Raw genomic sequence first — 26,503 nt, 5'->3', positions numbered from 1 at the left:
AAGCAAGCCATTAAGAAAAAAAAATGGTAAGTAGCTAAGTAGCACCCTTCCATGACCTCTGAATCAGCTCTTGCCTCCAGGTTCCTGCCCTGTTTGAGTTCCTACCATGACTTTCCTCAGTAGACTGTGACTTGGGATATAAAAAACAAATACTCTTTCCTCCCCTTGTTGCTTTTGGTCATGGTGTTTCATCACAGCAATGGTAACTCCGACTAGGACAGTATGCAAGCAGGAAAAGACATGTGAGCTTTCTTCTCCTGTGCTTAAATCTTAGAAACTTTAAGTCCTTTACAAAATTTCAGCTGTCTCTCCTACAGTGGAAAGTCTAGGACATCTTTGTTCTCTATATCTCTCTTTCTCCTCTCCCTCCTTTCTCCCTTCCCCCACTCTCTCTTTCCCAGTGTTTTGAAAGTCTTAGTCTCTGTCAAAATTGTTTAAAGAAATTATTAAAACATCGATGGCTGGACCCACAGTTTTCTTGTTTCCTTAGAGCTGGGGTTAAGCATGAGAATTTACAGTTCCTCTGTGGTGCGGAGACCTGTACTCCATCCTGGGTAACTAGTGACATCATTTTCACCATGGATGAAAGGTGAAATCTAAGAGCTTTATTGGAGTCTATATAACAAAGGTTTCCAGTAGTAAATGTCAGAAAGCATCCAGCCTGCCCATGAAATCAACAGCTCTGGTTGGCTCCAGAAATCAAACTAATTGAAGATTCTGTCCTACCACCTTTAAAGAGTTGAATTAAGATCTCTTTATACTGACGTGCACAGATGTTATTACCTACATTACCTCAGTGAGAGGATATTTTTGAAGAGTTACTGGGTAGTTTATTTCTTTAATACCTGCAAGATTACTCTGAATTAAGGGCTTGATATTTATCTGCAATTATATAATAGTTATACTATGCTAGCCTAGGCAAGAATAACAGCTTAATTATAGAGTGCATGATTCCCAGATTTATTAATCTCATTATTCTTCCTGGTATGTAGTTATCTTGGCACTTGTTATATCTAAGTGTGATTTAAAAGTACTAATCGGAGGCAACTGGTAAATAAATTCTAAAATACAGCCCAGCCTTCATAGCAGCAGACTGTACTCTTGTAGAGTACACTGAGCAAATTGAGCTGTGTGAATCATGCCACTCCTTACAGACACTCTAATGATAATTTTACCTCATGAAGTGCTTTGTATTTTAAAGGCAGTATTCACTGCCATAAAGTGTGTGATGTTGCCCCTTGAAGCCTTAGCTAGGCATTACTTAAGGACAGAAGATCATTTGTAAACCTTTCAATTTTACCTTTACCTGTATTGAGTCAAAAGTCTATGAGGTATTGTTTACCTGGAGGCTTTTTGGAAATCTTTATTTCCTTAGATTTTACACTATGTTAAATGAACAGGTTTATTACAACAAATTCTAATGTTGCTAGTACAACATCTTTAAACTCCTCCAGGTAATCAAAGGCAAAGCTGCTTTCCATCCTGTAGTAATTCCATGTTGATTTTAGGATATAGGGACATGGTAAACATTTGATTGACATTTTGGAAGCAGAAAATCAACTGTTCATGTTTTAAGCAAGTTTATATCCTTGCTTAACAGATAACAGTTATTATTGGGATAAAAGAGAGCCAGTCAGGGATTATAACAAGGAATTGAGTTTGTGGACCATGGTTATGGTAGAATCCAAGAAAGCATCTGGGGCATCACACAAAGAATTCACATTGCCAGCCATAATCATGTTTGCCTTTGCAACATCACTGGTCCTGTCAACATTGGGAAACTTGTCAGATGCTTAATTTAAAATGTTGTACGTGAGATCTTCTTTGAGCATTGACAGAAGAGCAGACAATGAGTTCTTGAAGGATATAGAAGAGTAGTCTGTAGGGCTGAGGACCAGACAATAGAAACAGACAGGGAATTGAAGAAGAAACAAAACAAAGAACAAAAAACTTCATTCAGTAAAAGTAACATAACAGATAACAATTTAAGGCCTAGAGAGTGGATTATGAACAAAACAGCAAAACAGCAGGATGAATAAAAGATTTATTTCCTAAGTCACTCATTCAAAAAATAATAATAAAAAGATTGGCTACCAAAGGCCAAGAGTGGAGATTATTGTCAAATGTCAGGGTTTGCTGAGGACCTCAGGAATACTTAAGAGTCTTCATGGATCTGAGGTGAGTGACTTTGCAGGTGACCTTGGCTTCGTGGTTGTGAATTAGCTGTCTATAATCTGGGAGGTTCCTTATCATAATTGAAAGAGAAGGAAATAAGAAGTCGAAACAGGTTTTCATCTTGTGTGTAATTTGCAATGTAATGGCCTCAGCACAGGGGAGATACTGCGTTAATACCGTTTTAATAGAACGTGTCTTTCAGCATGTCAAAACAAGTTTTGATGAGCCAAGGATTTCTAGGAAAGTCTCAAAGTACCAAAAAAAAAAAAAAAAAAAAAAAAAAAAAAACCACCTGACTTTCCTCCTTGCACCACCCCACTTTGATCAATCACAGACCTGCTACAGGCAGTCATCTGAAAAACAATTTAAATAAATGTCACTGTAAACAGCCGAAGCATAAAAAGGTTAAAATTATAAAGATGTGAGTTCCGGGTAATTAATTTTTATATATGCGAGCCTGCTCTAAGAAGGACAGAAACAATTAAGAGAAACTGCTGCTAATTGAGAAAGCGATTGAGATGTGACAGGCCAGTTGGTGTCACTTCCCTGTAAGAGATGGAGATGTCCATACTCAGCTCTCAGGACTGTGTGATGGTTTCTCTCATGTCCCACTGGCAAATTACCTGAATGCTGACACAAAGTGCATTTTCTTCCTACCTGAAATGCTACTATTCACACACTGTTTTCCACTGCAAAGCCCCTCGCCAATAAGAATCATTACCTAGGAAGATGTCTTTGGAATCAACTTAGCTATGAGCCTACCATGCAACTTTAGTATTGCGTTTGATTTCGAGTGATGAGAAATACTCTAAATAGGTATTTAAACCACATTGAGAACTTGACACTATACTTGAGTTGTGGTGCAGAAAGAAACTGTAGATATGAGTGCTGCATTAGGGATCGAGGAGGGTTTTATTGTAAGAGAGAGAAATTATCCAGAGCATCCAGAATAGTCCAGAGCAGAGAGAAAAGAAAGCAGGATGAACGTGGCCAGGGCTAGGTATTAGACCCCCGGAAAACTCAGGTATCCGGGGTCCTAGGCCACATTCTCGGTCACCCCAATCACCAGGCGGATTCGAGAGCTTGATGCAAACTGCACGAGGCTTTATTGTAATTTAACGAGCTAACCCCATGTTAGCTCGGGTCTTTCACCCATCCGCCATGGCGGATGGCTAGCAAAAGACGGTTCCTAGGGCCTCCCAAGAGATCTTATAGGACAGTGTAAGGGGGGTGTCTAGGAGTACACACAGGCTCACGATTGGTGTGCCTCCAGGCTTGGAGGGCTTGCCCTGTGTTGATTGGTCAACTGGTTGTTATGGTCCATAGGCTCTCCCAGGGTGGTTGCTATGCTCTGTGCATCATTGCTGTGTGCTTGTCCATAAAGCACACCCAGGGTCATAAAGCATAGCGCCGCCAGCTAACTTCTGATTGGTTCCTTGTCACGAGGCAGGCATCTGACTTTCTAGTGTCTAGGACAAGGTCATAGAAGCACGTGTTCGGCCGTTATGGCTGCCAAAAGGGAAGCTGGTCCCTTCATAGGGATTAGGGAGAGCAGGAGAAAGTAGTAGAGATAACAGATGGAAGGAAGCAGGAGAGAGAAGAGAAACCACAAGAGAGCACAAAGTAGAAGACAGGAATAGTGAGATAGTGTGGAGAGCATAGGGTGGGCAAATCATTCAGATTATACAGAGAAGGAGTGGAGTCCAGCTCCAGCTTATTTCTAGACATTTAGAGAAGCTGAGACCTAGCAGTCACCATTTAAATATTAAGGTATTTAATTTCCTTGTGTAAGTATGGAATTTTTTCCCCAGTAGACCATACTGTTGTATGACTATGCCCACAAAGTGTTCCCTACCCCAGCTGTAGCAAATGCTATCTATGTTTATGTATATTAGTGTTGATTTTTATATTTTCTAAGATGTATTTATTGTGTTTATTTTGACATCTGATAACCATCCACTGTGACGTGATAATAGTATATATGTAAACAGGAGCTGTTACAAGCAAATTCACAATTATATACAAAAACATGTCTACCCTAGGGGGTATAGCAAGTCCTTGGAGAAAACCAAAGATGCTGTAGGATGCATAGGGTGTCAGGCTAGAAGTACTTGGAGCCCAAGCTCACAGAATTAGCAGATTTCTTGGAGCCTATAGAATAACATGACAAAAATGCCTGTATGAAAATTAATTTTCTCTTAAATGTAAACACTTATGCTGTGAGACTCCACAGGCTGGGTACACAGTCAAAATCAATTTGAACATGCATGCCCCAAATCTAAAGCTGTGTGGGATAAATCATGTCAACTCTGTAGCTCTTAAGTCTAGCCTGAGCATTTGACTAGCCTCCCACCAAGCTCAGTGGTTCTGCCCTACCCAGGACTTCATTCTCAAACAGGCATCCTTGGGATGCCTTCCGAGAGTATCTCCCTGTTGTCAAAGCCACCCAGCTCAAAGTTCCCCACTGCATTCTTTTGCTTATTAGTTCTAATCTTCAACATGACACAATCTAGACTCACCTGGAAAGAAAGTTTCTATGATGGATTGCTTGAATCAGTTGGCTTCTGGGCATGTCTGTGGGGTGTGGTCCTGTGTTAATTGATATGGGAAGTTCTAACCCACTATGGGTAGGAGCCATTCTCTAGATTTCAGTTTTGGACTGCATAAAAGAGAAAGTGAGATGAATACAAACATGCGTGTATTCCTTTTTCAAGGCTCTTGTTTGCAGATTTGATGTGACAGGCTTTTTTAAGTTCCTGCCATTTTGGCTTGATGTGGTGACCCAGCATGTCTCAGCCTTAACCCATGAGGTTCGGCCTGAGTGGGGTTGTGTGGACCTGGAAACTCCTAGCAACCCAGCGGCAATAAAGACCAAACACAGGCATCTTGTCATCTTTAGAGAGCTCTCAGTTCCATGTTGTAAAGCTAGAGTCTTTTCTTTATTTACCATCTTTTCTGCTGTTTCTTAACTGTGCTTCCATGACCGTGAGGAAACCATTTCTGTCCTTCGTCTCATCTCTGCAGGCAGGCACCTCACCTTCTGTCCTCACTTGTTCCTTACCTACCTTGCACCTCACCCAGGTGCAGGCCTATTCAGATGCTTAGGCCCATAGGGATGCAAACTAGGAGACATTCCCACTGAGGTCATGTTATTCAATAGCAAATCACTTAGCATCCGATATTCAATGTAGACCTGAGCTCCTGGTTCCTGGAACCCCTGGAAATCGCTACCAACAGCTTGACAAACAGTTTATCATTTGGTTATGATAAACTGTAAAGGGACTGTGATAGAAAATAAGCCCTCTCCCCTAAGTCATTTTCTGTTGAGGTATTTTATCACAGTAGCAGAATAAAACTTGGACTGTTTCCAGTTCATTAGAGAAAATTCCATGCGTTTAAAATAACTAGTATTTTGTTTCCTGCTTCGTTGGCTTCATGGACCCCAATAGAATTGTTTTTAAATTTCCTTAACACTAAAAAGGAAATATAGCTATGTTACTATTTTGAAGCCTCTTCAGACTGAGAGGATGCCAGGTAAAATGTGACATTCTCAGCTAAGTGTCATTTTTAAGCAGCAATGCTTTCTTTTTCATTAGTATAGGTGATTTTAATTTTTGCATGTAGCATATATTGAGTAACATCTTTGTGAAAATTAAATTCTAATACAATTGGTTGTAACACATGTTGCCTGTTGAAGCCAGCAATCCTGGCACTAGAACTACAAGCTTGTTAGGGCTGGTGTGTGTGTGTGTGTGTGTGTGTGTGTGTGTGTGTGTGTGTGTGTGTGTGTGTGTGTACAGAATTCTTTTTCAATACAATATGTAGATCACCAATTGTCCATCATTTGTGGCTGCTCTATGGTCTTCAGGTTTCCATCAGATGTGATGTGGGATTTAACGTTCATTCTTGGGAGTGGAGAGGTGGTTAAAGAGACCAAGAACACTTGATGCCCTTGAAGAGGGAATCTGGGTTGGATTCTCCCCCACATGGAAGCTCACAACTGCCTGTAACCCCAGTGCCAGGGAAACTGAGACCCTCTCTTTCATGCTTCAGTTTCTTCACTGTTCAACCATACTTTGTCATTATGTAAATGAGATTAAAGTCTAAGGATAGCAGCCAGGCTTTGATGGCATACACCTTTAATCCCAGCACTCAGTAGGGGGCAAGGGAATCTCTATGACAAAGCCATCCTGGTCTTCCAGTATAACCAAATCTATACAAAGAAACCCTGTCTCCAAATATCAAATAAATTAAATAAATAAATCTAAAGATAACATGTTTAAAGAACTGGAGAAACAGTTGACTGGTCGAAAGTGCTTGTTATTGAAAGGAATGGAGTTTGGTTCCCAACACCCACATCAGGCATCTCACAATCACTGATTCCTATAGGTACAAAGGATCCAACACCCTCCTCTGGCGTTTGAATGGGACATACACTCACATGCACATGCACAAGAACACACACACACACACACACACACACACACACACACACACCACATACTCCTATACAAAAACTAAAATAAATCTTTAAAACTATGGATTTACCATCCAAGTTTTTGAATGATAAATGCCACACGTGTTTAATTTCACAAACATTAACAACATCATGTGGGATTTGTTTTGTTCCATTTTTGAGGTGAAGTAAAATGTAGCTCAGGATGACCTTGAACTCCTAATCTTCCTGTCACCATCTCCCAAGTTTTGGGTTATAAGCACATGCTACCACACTGTTTTACATGGTACTGAAGACTGAACGCAGGGCTTCCTACATGCCAGGCTAGCACAGCTGTACTACACCCCCAGTCCCATCTTATTTTCTCTAACCAGTTTTTTTTTTCCCGTACTACACCCCCAGTCCTATCTTATTTTCTCTAACCAGTTTTTTTTCCCAACTTTTTTATTTGAATTAGAAACAGTTTTGTTTTACATGAAAATCCCAGTTCCCTCCTCCCACCCGTTCTCCCCTACCGCCCCCCCCCCAGCTAAAACCCTATCTTGTCACATAACCTTTCTGCTCCCCCTGGATGGTGAGGCCTTCCATAGGATGTCATCAGTGTCTATTGTATCCTTTGGGGATAGGGCCTAGGCCCACCCCCGTGTGTCTTGGCTCAGGGAGTATTCCTCTATGTGGAATGGGCTCCCAAAGTCCACACCTATGCTAGGGATAAATACTGGACTTCTACAGGAGGTCCCGTAGATTTCTGAGGTTTCCTCACAGAAACCCATGTTCCTGGGGTCTGGATCAGTCCCATGCTGGTATTCTAGCTATCAGACTGGGGAGCAAGAGTTCCCAGATGGGATATTCAGGTCAGCTGTTTCTGTGGGTTTCACCAGCCTGGTCTGGACCTCTGTGCTCTTCACTTGTCCTTCTCTGCATCTGGGTTCTAGTTCAGTTCAGTGATAGTTGTGGGTGTCTGCTTCTACTTCCACCAGCTGCTGAATGAAGGCTATAGGATGGCGTATAAGTCAGTCATCAATCTCATAATCCGGAGAGGGCATTTAAGGTAGCCTCTCCTCTGTTGCTTAGATTGTTAGCTGGTATCATCTTTGTAGATTTCCAGACATTTCCCTAGTGCCTGATTTCTCTGTAAACCAAAAATGTCTCCCTCTATTATGATATCTCCATCCTTGTTATCATCTATTCTTCCCCTGACTCAAACTTTCTGCTCCCTCATGTCCTCTGCATCCTTCTTCTTCTCCCCTTCTCATTCTCCTAGCTCCCTCCCCCTTCTTCCCATGCTCCCAATTTTCTCAGTAGATCTTGAACCTCTCCCCTTCTCCATGGGACAATGTATGTCTCTCTTAGGGTCCTCCTTGTTTATTAGCTTCTTTGACAGTGTGGATTGTAGGCTGGTAATCCTTACTTTATGTCTAAAACCTGAGTATGAGTGAGTACATACCTTGGTTGTCTTTTTGCAATTGGGTTACCTCGCTCAGAATGGTTTCTTCTAGATCCATCCATTTTCCTGCAAATTTCAAGATTCCATTGTTTTTTTCCACTGAGTAGTACTCCATTGTGTAAATGTACCACATTTTCTCTATCCATTCTTCAGTTGAGGGGCATCTAGGCTGCTTCCAGGTTCTGGCTATTACGAATAGTATTGCTATGAACATCGTTAAACAGATGTCCTTGTTGTGTGAATGTGCTTCTTTTGGGTATATGCCTAAGAGTGGAATTGCTGGATCTTGTGGTAGACTGATTCCTATTTTTTTGAGGAGTCGCCATACTGATTTCCAAAGTGGCTGTACAAGTTTGCACTCCCACCAGCAGTGGAGGAGTGTTCCCCTTTCTCCACATCCTCTCCAACATGAACTGTCATTGGTGTTTTTGATTTTGGCCATTCTGACAGGAGTAAGATGGTATCTCAGAGTTGTTTTGATTTGCATTTCCCTGATGGCTAAGGATGTTAAACACTTTCTTATGTGTCTTTCAGCCATTTTAGATTCCTCTATTGAGAATTGTCTATTTAGCTCTACCCCACTTTTTAATTGGGTTGTTTGGTGTTTTGGAGACTAGCTACTTGTGTTCTTTGTATATTTTGGAGATCAGCCCTCTGTCAGATGTGGGGTTGGTGAATATCTTTTCCCAGTCTGTGGGCTGCCGTTTTGTCTTGCTGACTGTGTCCTTTGCCTTACAGAATCTTCTCAGTTTCAGGAGGTCCCATTTATCAATTGTTGACCTCAGTGTCTGTGCTACTGGTGTAATGTTCAGGAAGTGATCTCCTGTACCAATTAATTCAAGGGTATTTCCCACTTTGTCTTCTACTAGGTTCAATGTAGGTGGATTTATGTTGACATCTTTGATCCATTTTGACTTAAGTTTTGTGCAAGGCGATAGGCTTGGGTCTAACTGCAGTCTTCTACATGTCTGCAACCAGTTATGCCAGCATTTGGATTAGATAATATTGCCAGAATGGTGCTATTTGGTTTTTTTTTTTTCAATAGTTCATTCTGAGAAACATTTCCAAAGCCAAGAGTCTTCCTTCACCTAGTACCCTTAATTCATTCCTGTTGCAACATTTACATAATATAACCTTTCTATCTTTAAAAGCTGTCTCATCTTGCTCTTTCATTATTATCAAGTGATTTAAATTTAGATCACACTTTCTGTATAGGTCATTATGTTTTTCACTTGATAGCATCCTTTTGAATGATCATTAAAATAACAAGATTTACGTCTCTCCCAAAGATCTCTCGCTTCCACAGTCATCTATTTTCATCGAATTACTAGTACAAATAGAAATAACTTTGATGTCAATATTGATTGCCAGAATATTAACTTAGTCCCCAAATAGCTGTTTGTGAACATGGGAGCTGGGGATACTTTTCTCTGTATTGTTGAAACAGTGAGAATCCTAGGTAGTTTGACAGCTGTACAATTAATCAAATAACGGGTACAAAATCAAATCTTCTGTGAGCTATAAATAGAATGCATGTTGATGGGTAGCTGCAAACAAAAATAAAAGTGTGTCTCTGGTGCCTCTGGTTTCTTAAATACCATAATTTTTTAAAGGGTGCATGTTTCTTTGCTACTGAGTAGAAGGTCTGGTAGACTGGTTCTTTCTCCTGCAAAAATGAGAATGGTGCAGCCTGTATCTAAGGATGGTGGGCAGGTGGTCTGGTGGGAATTATTACAGAGGAGTAACTGTTTGTATCCTCCTGTGCCCTCAGATTATTCTAGATGTAATTGCATGAGATGTAGCTATCTCCTCAGCCTCAAGAAAACATTTCAAATCATGAGTATGTTTTTAACCAAAAGACAGACTGTAATAGGCTCCTGTCCTTATCCCATGAGCTAGAAATCATGTGCAAAATCTAGCTGATACTATTTGCTTTGGTCTGTAGCTAAATCACCTTCAAAACAAACATGAACAAACAAATCCAAGGTACTCTTAAGAAATGTCGGCAGAGAATCCTTTATAATTCCATCTCCAAATTCTCTAGTGCTTCTTAGAAAATAGCCCACCACATACTTCATGATTTGTTTGTTTAGAGATATTAGGAATGATAATTGTCACAATTTAAAATATGGGTGAGATGGATGGCTCAGAGGATAATACCACTTTCCCACATATAGACAACCTGTGATAGAGGCCCAAAACCAAAGATGGAAGGAGAGAATAATTTCCTGAAAATTGTTCCCTGACTTCCATAAGCACGCAGTTTAACACACACACACACACACACACACACACACACACACACACACACACACACACACCACTAATCTAATATATCCTACAGAATTTTCCTGTCTACTCACTCCTGGCCAATGTGGTAATGGTTGCCATGTTAGGATTAAACTCCTTCCTTAAGTGAAATAATCCATTCAGGATCTTACATCCAACAGTTGATGTGACTGTCCACATGCAGGTTTTTGAATAAAGTTCACCACAGAACAAGTTAAGTATTCAAGATAAAATGAAAGCTTGCAAGATTAGAAAGCACAACAATTCATTTTGGGTAGCATAATTTTTAAGATATTGGCACAATCAAAATCATTTTACTTGCATATTTATTGTGGATAATACTAAAAACCCGAATGTAATGTCTGAAATATCTGAAGTGTCTTAGACTCTTTCTGGTAAAATGAAGTGGTTATCCAGAGGTAGTTTTACTGTAGAACTTTGCCCTTAAGAGAAATCCAACATCTATAGATGGTATCAGAGTTCAGAGGAAATAAAAATAAGAAAATTGTAGCAGTCCACCTTTGTGAAGAAAGATGAAATGTCAATGAGAAAAGTCTTTATGGCTCTTAATCACAGTTTTCAAACTGTACAAAATGGAATGTCAACCCCAACCCCACACTCTTGCATGGACCATACACGAGACTGAACAGCACCTGAATATCAAGCAAGGCACATCACTCCATAATGTATTCCATTTTGGCTTCAGCAGTTATTCTGTTGAGGGCATTTTTGTAAAGCTTGTCAAATATAGAAAAACACACTTTAATAACCACCCTGATCAAACACCTATGCAGTCTCTCCTTGATCATTTTTTTGAACATGTGGTGCCTACGGTATCATTTTAAGTAGAAAGCATGTTCCCCTGCCACACAGATTCATTACACTCTATTCACTGTTCTTGACAAAGTTGTGTGGACACAGCTCACTACCCACCAATCTGACCAAATGCTTGTTTGCTTGAGATCAGTAGAGAAGAAATGCTCTTTAATGCTCCTGTGTGTTAAAACAAGTATTTGCATGTTTTCTTTCAGTTTCTCATTTATCCTCATTTGTTCACCCCTGCTGAAAGCTGAACATATGCCGCCTACAAACAACCTGGGCTAATTGACTCTGTTTCTTTCACATTCTCCAAATTAAATTTCCAGTTGCTCACTTTTTCATGATTATAGTGTTGAGAGAACACAGCCACATTGCCACTGCAGGGGAAATTGCTGACACTCAGAATTAATATAGGGTGAGTCTTAAGGCTTCTCAGAAGTATAGAAACATTAGTTGCTCTATTGGATCTGAGCAAACAAGAGATGGGACGTGTCAAATATGCAAGATAATAAAGAAATACTCATTAAAAACAAGGACATTTTCTCCCCAGAAGATTTTTTTAAAAAATCCTGTCAATCAAGAAATATCTTCAATTAAAGATTTCTTCATTTCCTGCGTAAAATGATTTTCAATTTGTATGTTGTCTCAGAGTAACCTTCACACTTACGATTAATTAATTAATGGCATGAAGAATTCCTTTTAATGAGGCATTATTGGTAAGAAGCCTTGATGTATGTGAAGATCACCTTGTGTCCCAGGGCCACCCTGGTGATGAATATGAATGTTCGTTCAATGAATGAATCAGGATCTTAGTTTCTAAGAACCAGCTTCCTCTTTTGTGCACAATCTTTCATACAGTCGTGCCTAGACTACACGTTGAGTTCAAGTCTAGACTGAACACCTTAGTAGGCCCTGCTAAAAATAAAAACTTAACAGTACTAGGATATAGCTAACTGGTAGAGTATGAGTAAATACTTACGTGAGGCCATAGAGTTGGTCTATGCCAATAAGTAAATAAATAAGTAAATAGTGTCTGATGGGATGATTACACCCAAGAAAGAAATAACTCCTAGCTACATCCTGATCTGCTGTGTCTAGGATTCTTTAATGGTTCAATTACATGAATGTAAAGCATCACAAAAAATTAGAGTAAAAATCTGATGAGCTTTATCCTTATACTGTTCTGTGTTCTCAACCCTTTGCTGGACTTGGTTACTCCTCTATCTGGAACATATGGGAATGTTCCAGATAGGAACAGATAGGAATGTTCCAGATAGGAGCCAGTGACACTTTTGTACTCTCCCAGTGGCTGATTGTCCTTTCTCATCCTGCTTGTGGTGTTCTGTTGAATTCCATGCAAACTTATTTTCTATAAACACCTTTGGCTCCCTGGTGTCATTCAATCATAGTGCACATGGCTATTGAGTACACTGGGTCACTGTCTCCTCAAATGCAGAAGGTCTCTGACTTCTCATGAAGCTTTTCTAAAATACAAACACTTTGTAAGATTTAAAGTGACTAAAAGGTTTTAAAGGCAGGTGGCAAAAGGATAAATGTTAAATGCTCACATATCAGAAAATATGAAGAAATACATTAACAGAAAATGAAAGGGGATTTATATGTTATGTCAGAATCTTGTGCTGAAACATATACTAGTAATATCAATGTGTATTAATATTTTTATCTGGAAAAGATTCTTTTGTTTTGATGCAATTTTTGTTATTCAAAATTTCTCCATTGTTGATTTTTTTCATATTAATGATTTTATGCTTATTTCTCTCCATCATATGATTTCACCTTATTTAAAAAGCTCACAGTGTGCTGAGATAATTATCTCAAAATTTAGGTGAAGGATATAACTGATGTTCACTTTATATATACAGACTGGAGTGAGAGCAAATAAGACAGTGAGAGAAAGACTAAGAGAGAGAACAGAGAAAGCATGAGTGAGCAAGCACATTCAGAGTTCAGTCTCACATTCCTCAGATGCTGCCCTTAAACCCCTATCATGGTTGGTGTTCTACTGTTTCCTAATGATTTGTATTTATGCTCATTCTCTAGTTGATTCCCGAAGCCTTCTACTGTGCTTTTCCTAATTCTTGCTTTCCTTCGTGCAGTCTTTTGACAGCAGCGTCTTCCCTTCCTTAACTCACCAGATTCTTCTCAGTGAACAAAACAAATTCTGTTTCCAAACCAGAATAAGACATCAATCTAATTCACTCTTTGACTTTCTGCCTCCCATTGGCCATGCAGGATCTGTGGTATCTAAGCAACCGCATCTCCAGGTCTCACAACTGGCAGAAGTGGCTATGGAATATTGGATAAAACCCAGAGAATGCCCCCCAAAAGGAGATCAGTAACTGAGAGACTGAGAGTCACTCATATGGGTTGTTTCTCGATGCTGAACAGATTTGGATGATGTATCAATGTGTTCATGGGATCAGGCCTCATGTAGAGATCTGTGCATATAGTAAATGCAGTAATCCTTCTTTTATCATGTGGAAGGATGGATTTAGTCCTATGTGAGACCAATTGGATAGAATTCCATTTAAAAATGCATGCTTTCTACAACTGCAATACCCTCTCTCAAAGAAACAAAAAGCCATGAATTCCTCCACCATATTTTATACATTAGAAATGGCTTAGTTGAATTTTATCTACCATAGGTCTCTCTATTTGCTTGACCATGGAACCCAGCACACACACATATGTGTACAAACTGCTCTTGCTTGCATAGTTCATCTGTGATGCTGTCAGCAGATTTTCATTTCCCCACTGAGCTGGATTTTCCCAATGAAGGCTACTCATGTGTTTCTGAAGCAGTCACAGAGGGTGGTAGTCTCCAAGTTCTGTTTGCTGTAGAAAACCTTTACCATGATTGTTGCACAATAGACCCTGAACTATGGAGAAGCCACCCACTAATAATGTGGCACACACAAGAAGCAGTTGGGGGACTTAGACTGGCCACAGGATGTTTCTCTGATGAAGATGTTTGACTGGAAACCTGCTTCATGAGAAGAAAACTAAAGAAATAATAAATGTAAAAAGAAGTGGAAGTTTTTGCATTTTAATAAAAAAAAGAAATAAAGACAGAGATCTAAGGATGCTGGGAATGAGAAAGAGCTTGAGAGATGCAGTCAGGCACCAGTCAAGGTCAGGTAGTCTTGTCCTCATGACTGTAGAAAGTTTCAGGCATTGAGGAAGCACAGGCTTCAAAGTCTCCCTCTGGTTCCCAGTATCACACTTGGTGTTCAAGCTTCTCGCAATCTTTGTAACAATGAAAGTTAAAATTAAAGCCACAGAACCAGATAGAAGTAGAGTGTCAGTGTCCTTGACCCAACTTTGTGGTTAGTTCCAGCAAGTGTGTGTCGATTATTTAACCTACCTAAGACATTTTACAAATAGATGATGCTAGCTATGTGACCTTTCTTTCAGTTATTTTAAATTACCTTCCTTGTTCTTTGTGTCATTGTAAATGTTCCAAGTCTTTTCTATTTAAAGCTCCACTTTCCTCCCATGTTAAATCACCACATTGACTATTGTTTCTTGACCAGTTACCTAAATCCCATACTATCAAGTGTACATTCAGTTAAATCTTGGGGTTGGTGGATGACTTAGGTTAAACACCTTTCTATTACATTGAATAGTTTGCCATCGAGAAGGATTTCTTGAGATGAACATTAACAGTGCATGTCTGAAGGTGGAATTAGTTCCCCATATATTTAAATTTACGTATTTGGGAATATTTTAGCTGATACCACTCAATGGAACCACACAGTAAGACCTACCCATGCTAAGCAAGCTTCCAATGCAATATAGGAAGCCCTGTTTTCAAACATATAGAGAACACATACCTTGCATGTACCCCATGCTTCCCAACACCTTTGATGTTGTCTTTGTTAAGAATGCAGAGAAATGGGGCTGGGAGATGGCTGCAAGAGCACATACTGCTTTAACAGACGACCGCAGTTTAAATCCCAGAACCCATGTCAGTGGTGTCTTAACAACCATTTTACACTCCAGCTTTGGGGGATCCAGTGCCCTCTTCTGGCTTCTGCAGGCACCTGCACTTGTGTGCACATACGCATAGGCAGACATGCACATACACATAATTTAAATTAATAAGAATGCCTGGAAAGAGGGTGATGTGGAGAGTCAAGTAGACTTGAGGAAGAACTGCAAGAAAAGAGGTAGAAGAAGCTGCTCAGACTGAGCATGAAGGCTAGAAGGTAGTTTGCATACATCCTCATTGATCCTACACATCTCCTGGGGTGCTCCTTCAAAATGCAGGCTATCCAGAGTCTCCCTCAGGGGTCATGATTATTTTTCTCCTCCCAGAATGAGGCTCCTTTAATAGTGGCTTCTGATGCTAATGTAATCCTACCCACTCTTCCAAAAAGGCCAGTATCATGGGGAAGAAAAACCACTATGCAGAGGAAATAATTGCTACACCAATGCAGTGAACGAAGGACAAACCTATCAAGTCGAACTTCCAAGGAAAACCTGAAAAATCTAATGGATGCATTCAGAGACCCTGGGGGAACATACCAAGAACCACTGAGAGAAGACTTATGAAGCCAGCCTTGGTGCCCTGCAGGTGCCAGTGTTCAGGGGCATCGAGTCCTCTGAGAGATTTACAATTGCAGTCTCTCTCACAAGGACAAAGCAGCAGTCTTAACTCATACCTCAGTCATATTTCTCTCAGCTATAGAACCAAGTGTTTTGTTACTGCAGAAAAAGCCAGGTCTGGGATACTGGGATTTACATAATGAGAAAATTCAATCTGCGGAAGTTGCTCTCCTGTTTGTGATTCAGCTAGGGTGGAGCGGATGGGGCAGCCCATCTACAGGCTGTGTTTTGAGTTCCTCCCATGAGGCAGACTTAATACCACGAAGCCTTGGCGTTGGCTTCCCTTATGTTCTCAGGAAATTCTAGATGTATGAGTTTCGTGGAGACATTACGATTCTGAGGGATCCTGTGTGTATTTCCACTTCAGTGTTATTTTGTAGGTGTTCTGCTTGTTTGCATATTCTTGTTAACATTTAAATCATGCAGTTTTTGCTGGGACAAGTTCTATTCGTAACAAGACATGTCTCTTTTTATCCCACTTCCATTAAGAGATACAGATAAAAAGTCAGTTCTTTTATGTCTCCAAATGAGTATTTGGTTCAATTCCTCTTTTCAGTATCATGGATGGACTATGTATAATTATATAGGGTTACCATTCTTTGTAAATTTCATGCAGATTTTCTGCACAGGCCATAATATTGCTTATAAAGAAAATGAACAAATTACAAAATATCAACATATTAGATTAACTATAACCAGAGAGTGATGTAACCATCTCTCTCCTTAATACTAAATGCAAATTCAGTACATAAAATTGAAAATGTTGTTTTTGAAATATAGGGCAAGGGCAGAGGATGAATTTCAGTGATAGAATGCTGGCATGCCTGTCCAAGGACCTGCTTAGAAAGCACTAAATAATCTTAAAGCATTTATGAGAAGAAAAACTCATCTATGATTTACGGCAATAGCTCTAATTCATCAGTACTTATTTGATATTTAGTCAAATGAGAGACATAGTGTAATAAACATTACTAAACTTTAAGTTGCTACTAATATATCTCTTCTATACCATTCCATATTTCCTGGATAACAAATAGCAATTGATCAATAATTGTGTTTACATATGATGAATAAAATGTTTTAGGTATATGTGGAAGCCCTATTTGTTTATCAATAGCTTGCTAAAGGTACTATGTAAGATCCAAATATGTAGGACTAGAGAGATGGCTTACCAATTAAGAAGAATCCTTTCTGCTCTTGAAGAGGACTGAGTTCCCAGCACCACAACCAAGAGATGCATAACTATCTGTAGCTCTAGTTCTGACACCATCTTGTGGCCTTTGCAGGCATCTGCGTGACACACACACACACACACACACACTGTCACATACACATAATTAAAAATAAAATACTACAAAATTGATCAACATTGCATTTATAATTAATAAAATGCTCTTATATTCCTATGAAAACCTTATTTGATAATATCTTGTATAATAGGAATATTTAGGACCTGAGTATGTAAATAGTACTCTAATTCACTCCTCTTAAGATTCAGGGTTTATAGAGTAAATTTCTACAACAAACATAGTCATCTTCTTTCTTTCTTGCTTGCTTCCTTTCATTTTGGTTGTCTGGTTTTTTTGTTTTGCTTTGGTTTTTGTTGTTGTTGTTGTTCTTGTTTTTCCAGACAAAGTTTCTCTGTGTAACAGCTCTGGCTGTCCTAGAACTTACTCTGTAGACCAAGCTGGCCTGGGACTCACAGAGATCTGCCTGCTTCTGCCTCCTGAGTGTTGGGATTAAAGGCATATGACACCACTGCCTAGCTAACATAGTCATCTTCTAAGACTAATCCAGTCTTGAGTTATTTCTGAATCAATTAGTTTCTCTCAATAATCCAGACTCATTGAAAGTATTTGAAAGACATATTTGTCATCAACAAGAGGTCAGAATGAGATGCTTCTATAGGCCATGGCTCTTGTTGTTGCCAAAGTTCAGAAGTTGTTCTACAAATGCTGCTGCAAAAGTAGTCTGTATTTTCTTTGGCAAGGGATAATATTATGTGGAGTATTCTTTATGGGTTCTATGTGTTCTTATAAAACTTTAAAAAAAATCCATAAAAGACCCAAAGAGGTAGAAAAATCCTCCAAATCTCCAGGGCTCACAAAGCATTTCAGGCCATGTGTTCATTTAAGGACACTGCTGTTATTGTTGCTATAGTATTGATATACCTTCCACCAGTCTACATGTCATCTTGTCTCTATGTATATTTATCTATTTGTAATCTATGTATCATTTGTAATAAATGTATCATTTATACATTTACAGCTATCTGTCTGTCACATCATTTTTATCATCTATCTATATCTGTCATTGTCTTTCTAGTTTACCCAGCTCTATCAGTGACATGCTCATCTTTTCTCTGTCAGCCTCACTTTTGCTAATTCTATCAAATTTTTCTTTATTCAAGGCATACATGATTCAGTAAATACAATTCTTGCTGTTCTGAAATATTCTCATATTATGCATCAACCTATAAGTTTTCATTAAGTGTTTTCTAGAAGTGTTCATCAGTAAATGCACCTAATGCATATTATAAATTAAATTGTGGAGCATAAATTTTCTGGCCCCTTATCATGGGGCCCTCCAGTAATAAAAACATTATCTAGTTTATTTCAACTGCTTGGACATGATTAGAGTCCCGATAACACTAAGAGCTTCATAGATTGATAAAGCCCATCCCCAGTTCAATGAATTATGAGATTATCCCTTCAAATTTTTATTTTAAAAACACAAACAACAATTTTATGAAATTGGATGAAAAGGTAGTATATGATTTATTTTATGGAAAATAATTTCATTGTAACTCACTTTAATAAGGTCAAATAAAATACTCATTTGAAGTGAATATGCAGCTCCCTAGCCCAGAATTCTAACTTACATTTAAATATAGTAATTAAATAAATTATTTTCTGATTTCCCATCTATAGCTAGTTTTAAGAGCAAATAGAAGTGATACATCATTGAAGATATTCACAACACAAGCTTCCTTCTCAATGAAGTGTTGAGAGTCCCTGTCCTTAGCTATTCTGGAGACTGGATTAGCTCTGTCTCCAATTAGTGGCAAAAACAGGTTCATATAAAGGTTTCAGAGCTGTAAGTAGATAATATGTGAAAAATTATGCAATACTTATGAGCAAAGATCATATCTTTGACCCTCAAGAACACACTGAGTCAATCTGCACATGAAGCTTTTCATTTCAAGAAGGCTTTTGTGCTGTCTGAATTATTCAGTGCTACAGATAGCAAAGGCATTAATCATATTCTCAAGGAATACACAGAAACATCCAGGCATACAAAAATCAAATGTATGACAAGTTGTGATAAGAATACATTGAGCATGGCATAAACAGTAATAGCCATAGTGTATAATGGGTGGTCAGAACTAGGCAGGTGTCAGTGAAAGGGGAAGGGATAAAATGGACTATACTAAATATATACTTATGTATTATACTGCTAGATAGATAGATAGATACTAAATATATATCACAAAACACAAAGAATCAAATATAAGTCATTGAGGATATTGTGATATTTATATAACATCAAGCAGAAAATAAGACTTAAATTTGTATGTAGATTATTTGTATAAATTCATGAAATTGTAGACAAAAGGACAAATATAAAACAGACAAGAGAAGAAAATGGCTGGTCAACCTAAATGCCATTGATAAATTCAAGTTTAATTCACTGTGAGACCAAATACACAGTTTTGAACGGTGGCAATATTCCTACACACTGGAATTATAAATGGTGGCAAATATGTGGGACAGCTGGGATTATTTTGCATTTAAAACAATAAAGCCATGGGACATCTTTTGTAGAATAGCGGTAATGCCACCTATTAGACCATACATTTCTTCAGTTGCTTTATTCTTAGGTTTAATGCAACCCTGTTCATGTATGTGAGCATCCAAGAGGATCTGGTAGGATTGTTCACAATACCCTAGAATAAAATCAAGCCAGCTCTTCTCCAGTGAATTTTCAAACATGAACAAATAGTGCTTGGCTTATTTATCTAATGAACTATTTCATAAATGTTACAGTGAGCTACTGCGAATATGAATCTCACATGAATGTAAGGCATGATGAAGCAGGAAGCGATTGGCTTCAATAGGATACACAGACTTCACCGAAAATTCAAGACAACTAACACAAGTTTGTGATGTTAGAAGATGGGTTATTTCTGAATGGAAAGATGGGTAGTGATTGATGAAGGACATAGAAAATGGGATGCCGAGGTTCTGCTAATATTCTATTCATCTCAGTAGTGATCCCACCAATGAACTACAACTGTGATAATCCGTTGAACAAATAAGTAATGATTTGAGGGGATTTCTTGTGTCGTACTTCAGTAAAGAGCATGTTTCAGGGCAACAGCTGATGTGCTATGCATTCTTCTTGTACATGTGCCTCTGAGCATTTTTTAAGTGTATTCAGTGAACATGCATTTATTCTGAGCTTGAAGCACTTCCAATTTGTCACAAGACTATAAGGTTTTCTAGAATGTAACCTGCAAATTATCTGACCCTGATCATGTGCTCATCATCCACTGTGCTCACTACTGGATCTGTCTTTAATTAGTGATAATTTATTTGATGGAGAAAATACTGTTTAGGATGATTTAAATTGTGTGTCCACGATGTGCACATGTGGGCACATACATGCCACAGGGCAAATGGAGAAATCAGAAAACAATGATGGTCCAATACCTACTCCTGATGCCCCACTGTCCTGAGTGAGATTATACTTACCAAAGTTCCCATCACCTTCCCAAAGATTGCTTGGAGAAGTGCTGTTCAGACACATGAGACTATGCTTGGCATTTCATGTGAAACCACAGGTCTGACACAGGACTTCTTTTATTAACTATTTATTTTCCTTATTTTCCCCTACATTATCATGTATCCATTTGAGTCTTTTTAATTTTTAAATTTTCTTTTATTGAGCTATATATGTCTCTCCACTCCACACCCCTACTCTCTTCCAATCTCTCACCCCCACCCCCACCCCCATGTTCCCAATTTACTGAAAAGATCTTGTCTTTTTCCCTTTCCTAGTCAAATCCATGTATGTCTCTCTTAGGTTCCTCTTTGTTACCTAGATTCTCTGAGGTTGTGGCCTGTCATCTGGTTGTCCCTTGTTTTATGTCTAATATCTGCTTATTCATGAGGACATATTAAATTTGTCTTTGTGGGTCTGCTTTACCTCACTCAGGATAGCTTTTTCTAGTTCTGTCCATTTGCCTGCAAATCTCAAGACATTGTTTTTTACTCCTGAGTAATAATTCATTGTGTAAATGCACCACATTTGCCTTGACCATTCTTCAGTTGAGGGGCATCTGAGCTGTTACCATGTTCTGGTTATTAAGAAAAAAAAGCTGCTATGAATATAGCTGAACATATGTCCTTGTGTCAGTGTGTATCTTTTGGGTATATGCCCAAAAGTGGTATTGCTGGGTCTTGAGATAGGTTGAGTCCCAATTTTCTGAGAAACTGCCGTACTGATTTCCGAAGTGGCTATACAAGTTTGCACTCACACAAGAGTCTTTTTCTTATTATTGTTTTATTATGCACAAAAATATTTTACATTATTTGGAGTGTTGGTATCTGACATGATTTTTCATGTGTTGACAACCAAATTGTCATCATGACTATTTATGAAAATCTGTTTTCTCCCACGTTTACCTCACATACATTTATAAGATGATAAAACAATACAGTTAAATTTTTATTCAAATGACTCTGGATCATTGCTTTAAGATACTAAATGTACTACTTCCACCAAATTGTATGGCACCTGATAATTCTAAGACTTCACTTTCTTCAAAACAAAAGTTTTAAGAACTGTATACACACATACATGCATGCATATATATGTTTATATATGCACTCTGTGTGTGATGGTGTGTATGTGTGTGTGCCTGTGTGTGTGCACATGTATATGTCTGTGTGTGTGTGTGTGTGTGTGTGTGTGTGTGTGTGTGTGTGTGTCTCATTCTCTCTTCCTACCCTTTTGATTAATGAAACTTGAGCTAGACAGAGTAGGGGAGCCACCCTAAAATGCTCACAAAGTCCCGGTTAACAAGCAAGCCCCATGGAATTATTCTTTAATGATGAAGACACCACACGGACTCAACAGAAAGTATACTCCATTCAAATTACAACAACCTTTACATGCAACAAGTCAAAACCTATGAACACCTCCTCCCAAGATTTTTCTCTTCACTGTCATAGGGAGCATTTTTTTGACTATTCACAGTCCTCCCTCCAATCAATTTCCAAAGTAAGTCAGGACTTTTCTCCATCATCTTTCATATTCCTGAAATTCAGGTTTAGAATGGAGGGGAAGAGACTGAATTCTCAATCTGACCCAACCCTGTAAGAAACAAAACAACAGAAGCCATCAGAGAAGAGATGAGACTGCTGAAAATGGTTGTGAGAAATATCTCTACTGCATGTGGAGCCTCTTCACTGTGTCTGTACAATGGATGCCCTGGAACTGGAGGGTCTTCCTGGAAGCTAACCCATTGTCTTTGATTTGCAACAGTGCTTTGGGACTCCAGTGTGGACAGAATGAAATGACCCCAACAGGCTTCCTTTCTTTGTTGTAGGTTTTATAGCTGGTGCTAGGAAATAATGAGAGAGCTGACTCCCTGTCTAGGGATGATTTGAAGATCCATAGTATCATAGACATAGACTTCTGAGGAAATGAATTTTAGAGTTAGAGATTCAAAGGAACATTTTTGAAAGTTAGAATTTGGCACAGATACTCATATGTGCAACTGAAAGAATATTCAAATGCAATTTTTTAAAGTGATTTCAATCTCAGCACATAGGTAAGTATACACGAGAGAGAAATTTGAGTACACATCAGAGAAAATGTGTTTAATATTGAAAGGGTCACGAAGTTCCAGCATCGAGATAATAAAATGAAGAGATTTTTGTTGTTGTTACCCCGGTGGATTTTGTTGTTTGTCTCAGTATAATATAAAAATCCAATGGCTCTGTAGGTATTGATATTATTTTCATGAGTTGTGGCCATGTGACATCTGCTCTATGATCTTTCCACTACTATTCAGGGAAGATAATTATCAGTGTTGTTTGGAAGACTAATAAGAATCAGGTGTCCTTCACTGTAGAGTATATAAGCTTCAAAACTATACTTAAGGGCTCCATTTGTTAATATGCAATAATAATAGCTTTCAATGCAACCTAGTTGGCCTTGCCACTCACCCAAGTTTATTTATCTTTCAAAAATACACCAAAGGCAGAGAGTATGTAAGATTTTCTGATAGCTCTCAGCCAACATGTTATTTCTACAACTTGCAAAAAGCAAAATAAGCCAAATAAAAGCAAATAGTCTCTCAAGGGATCATATAAGTCTATTTGTTTATATACAAATGTGTGAAAGAACATGTTGAGTTTGATACTCATTTCTGTACTATTTGACACATACATATAAGCAAGTCCGTGACAGAACATCTCCAAAGTCTTCTTGGAAAAAAAACTGAATTTATAATACAACATGAAAGGAGAATAATAATGCCCAAGGCTTCTCTGTTGTGTACTCTAAATATTATTTTTTGAAAAGATGTATATCTTCAAAATGCAAATCAACTAGTAATTGCTTATGAATGTTAAACAGATAAATACCTATTCAAATATTAAAAAATCATTTCATTAACAAAGTAATTCAGTGGTATATACAAATGGTTAAATTTAATAGTTTAAGTATGAAATTTATAACATACTGAATTTTCAAATCATTTGAGTTTTGAATATATGATAAACGGCTTTTAATATTTCAATGTAGCTTTTCCAATCCTAGAAGATTATTGCTTTTTAAGGTTTGGAATAAATATCTAAACACTGTTAAATGGTGATATCAGGACTTCATAAGTTAAATATAGAAGTAAAATTAGTACTTATATTACTGTAAGGCAGTTTCTAAGTCTTTATTTTTTCAAATGCAAGGGAACTATGTGGTTATTTAGACACATTTTTCCTCCCCAGGGCTGCATCGAATCCTATTTGTTTTAGAGTTATCGTAATGTCTTGAGGATTGATATAATTTCATTTCATTTTATAATATTCCATTACTTTGCCAAGTATGGAGTACTGTTAGCCATATGCTATTCAGGCGGTTAATTCCATGGAATTCTAAGCTGAAGTCTACTTAAATTTTAATACTGTTTCTCTTACTGGAACCTCTTTGGGTTGAAGACCCCAGTAATCAGTCTTCTAGGGTCAAAATAGGTCTTTAATTTTAGATTTGAGATATTTATATAAGCATAGGATATATTGTCCCAGTAATGAAATAGAAAATAATATATATATATAATGACTCTGAAATTATTTTAAAGATTGTCTGTCTGTCTATAAAATACTTGGATATTTAGACTCAAATGGGTCATTTACCATTTGGACATAGATCTGATATAATAAGGCTAAATCTTATAATTCTATGGATCATGACTCCCATTTGTCTGATGTAAGTTAAAATGGCCAAAATTTCAAATATCTGAAATTTTAGCACCTGTTTTTCCTACAAGGCAGTGGTTTGAACCATAAAAGTAGAGAGCTGAGACTCCTTACACTAGTAGAATTTCAAAAAAAAAAATCATTCTGTTGTAAATGGCTGCTAAAAAAAATTCTGGTTGACTATCTGTACATGACAAAATTTGTAGTTAAACTATTTTAAAGCCCAACTCAATTTCATAATATTTGTCTCCTCATTTTAAGATCACAATAACCATGCTTGAAAATTCTGTCTAGGATCAGCTTAGAAGAGAAAATACATCTCAGTGATGCTAGCACAGAGAAGAAAGTGGAAGTTTCTTGACCTTCATAACCATCCAATGACAAATTGGTTTTTAACAATGCACTTTTGTTATTATGAGAGCATCTATGATTATCTTTACGGTGTGAACTTCTATGTGCACATAATTCAATTTAGATACGTGTCCCCAAAGCTAAATTGAGTAAAGGAGATCAATGATTCAAACCACAGTGAAGTGACATGGTGTCTTGCAAATGTGTGTGAGGTGAGGCTTCCCCAAGACACCAAAGACTGTCACACAGCAGTTGAGCTCTGGTGGGAAAGTACAAACATCCCCCACTGTTCCGGTGGCTTGTCTCGGTCTCCTGGAATTCAACTGGGTTGTGAAATTGTGTTAAGATTCATTAGGCACTAGTCTGTGCTTTATAAAGATGAATTGAGTATTTTCTACATTACCAATACAATTCTTGATAAAGATGTATGTGGTATAGAAGATAGAAGGGGATTTTGAACCATACTTTCAAAACTTTCTAGACATATTTGAGCCATGAATGGCTCTATGATTGCAACCTGTGCCAGCTCCATACCCTAGACAGATAGGTCACTAGCTAAAAGAAATAGGGAGATGAGAAGGAGAGACACGAGTTCCAACCTCCCAGGGATGATTCACTTCCAAGCAAACAGGTGAACTGATTGGCATTTCACACCCTGGGAGGAATTCTCTCTGCAATCACAAATAGACTCCTCTGGGAGTAGTTACTGAAAGGTCTTCTGAGAGTAATGGGCCAATATAAACAGCCTGGAAGCTTCATTAAGATACAGTTGACCACAAATGAATTGAACCTGCTACTTGTCTAGTTCCACATATGGCCACATGACTTTTGCATGCAAGAAGAATTCTGTTCTCGACAGGCGGTGGTGGTGCACACCTTTAATCCCAGTACTTGTGAGGCAGAGGCAGGTGGATCTCTGTGAGTTTGAGACCAGCCTGGTCTGTAAGAGCTAGTTCCAGGACAGCCTCCAAAGCCACAGAGAAACCTTGTCTCGACAAAACAAACAAACAAAAAAGAATTCTGTTCTCAAGAACTCAGTTTACAAGCAAAAGGGTAACTACGTACCATATACTAATCTTCACTTGACTTTCTTATGTAGGTTAATATTCCAGATTCAAAGTCTTAGAAATGTATTTCAGAATAATTTAAGGGAAAATAGATGGATCAGGGAAACGTTTATTTTCTGGAAATTCAAAAGCTAAGATATTTTGGCACTCAGTGATCTGAACCAAGATGCCCCCTGTTTACTTCACCTGCCATCTTATATACATGATCATGCATAAGGCCTCAGTTTGTTCAATCCTTAACCATTTTACACTTGGTTTTAGAGCTTACCTTGTTCTTTAAAACCAAGTCCCTTAGCTGGGTGGTGGTTCATGCCTTTAATACCAGCTCATGAGTGGTAGAGGCAGGTGGATCTCTCTGAGTTCCGGGCCAGCCTGGTCTACAGAGTGAGTTCCAGGACAGGCTCCAAACCTACACAGAGAAATCCTGTCTTAGGAGGGTGAGGAATAAAACAAGCCCCGTAATTGGATTTTCAGCTAATTTGTTTTTAACTCTCTAGTGGTACTTTGCAGGTTTTAATGTGCAAAGAGACCACTGTTACTCATGTGTAAACACTAATATTTCTACTTCCTCACTTTTATTAATGCTATTAATAAGATTTTTGTGAAGTGCAGTATGATATAATTCAATACTTTTATATAATGTGTGAAGAACCAAATTAGAATAGTAAACACTTACATACTGAACTTTAATGAACTATTTTTGATCCACCCATAGTAATTGTACATATCTATGAGGTACAGTGTAATTCAGTAATTAATCATAAGCAATAGATTGCCTTAAGATGTT

General features: G+C 38.2%; 1 protein-coding gene across 5 annotated transcripts in view; it reads left to right on the top strand.

Annotated features, from left to right (window-relative positions):
* Window positions 1–26,503, top strand: part of Pcdh15 (protocadherin related 15) — a 678,164-nt gene that overhangs the window by 349,554 nt on the left and 302,107 nt on the right. The window lies entirely within an intron of this gene.

Source organism: Cricetulus griseus (genome assembly GCF_003668045.3).
Source record: "Cricetulus griseus strain 17A/GY chromosome 1 unlocalized genomic scaffold, alternate assembly CriGri-PICRH-1.0 chr1_0, whole genome shotgun sequence".
Taxonomy (NCBI): Eukaryota; Metazoa; Chordata; class Mammalia; order Rodentia; family Cricetidae; genus Cricetulus; species Cricetulus griseus.
Note: the sequence above shows the minus strand (reverse complement) of the source record. Positions and strands in the feature narration are given on the sequence as shown.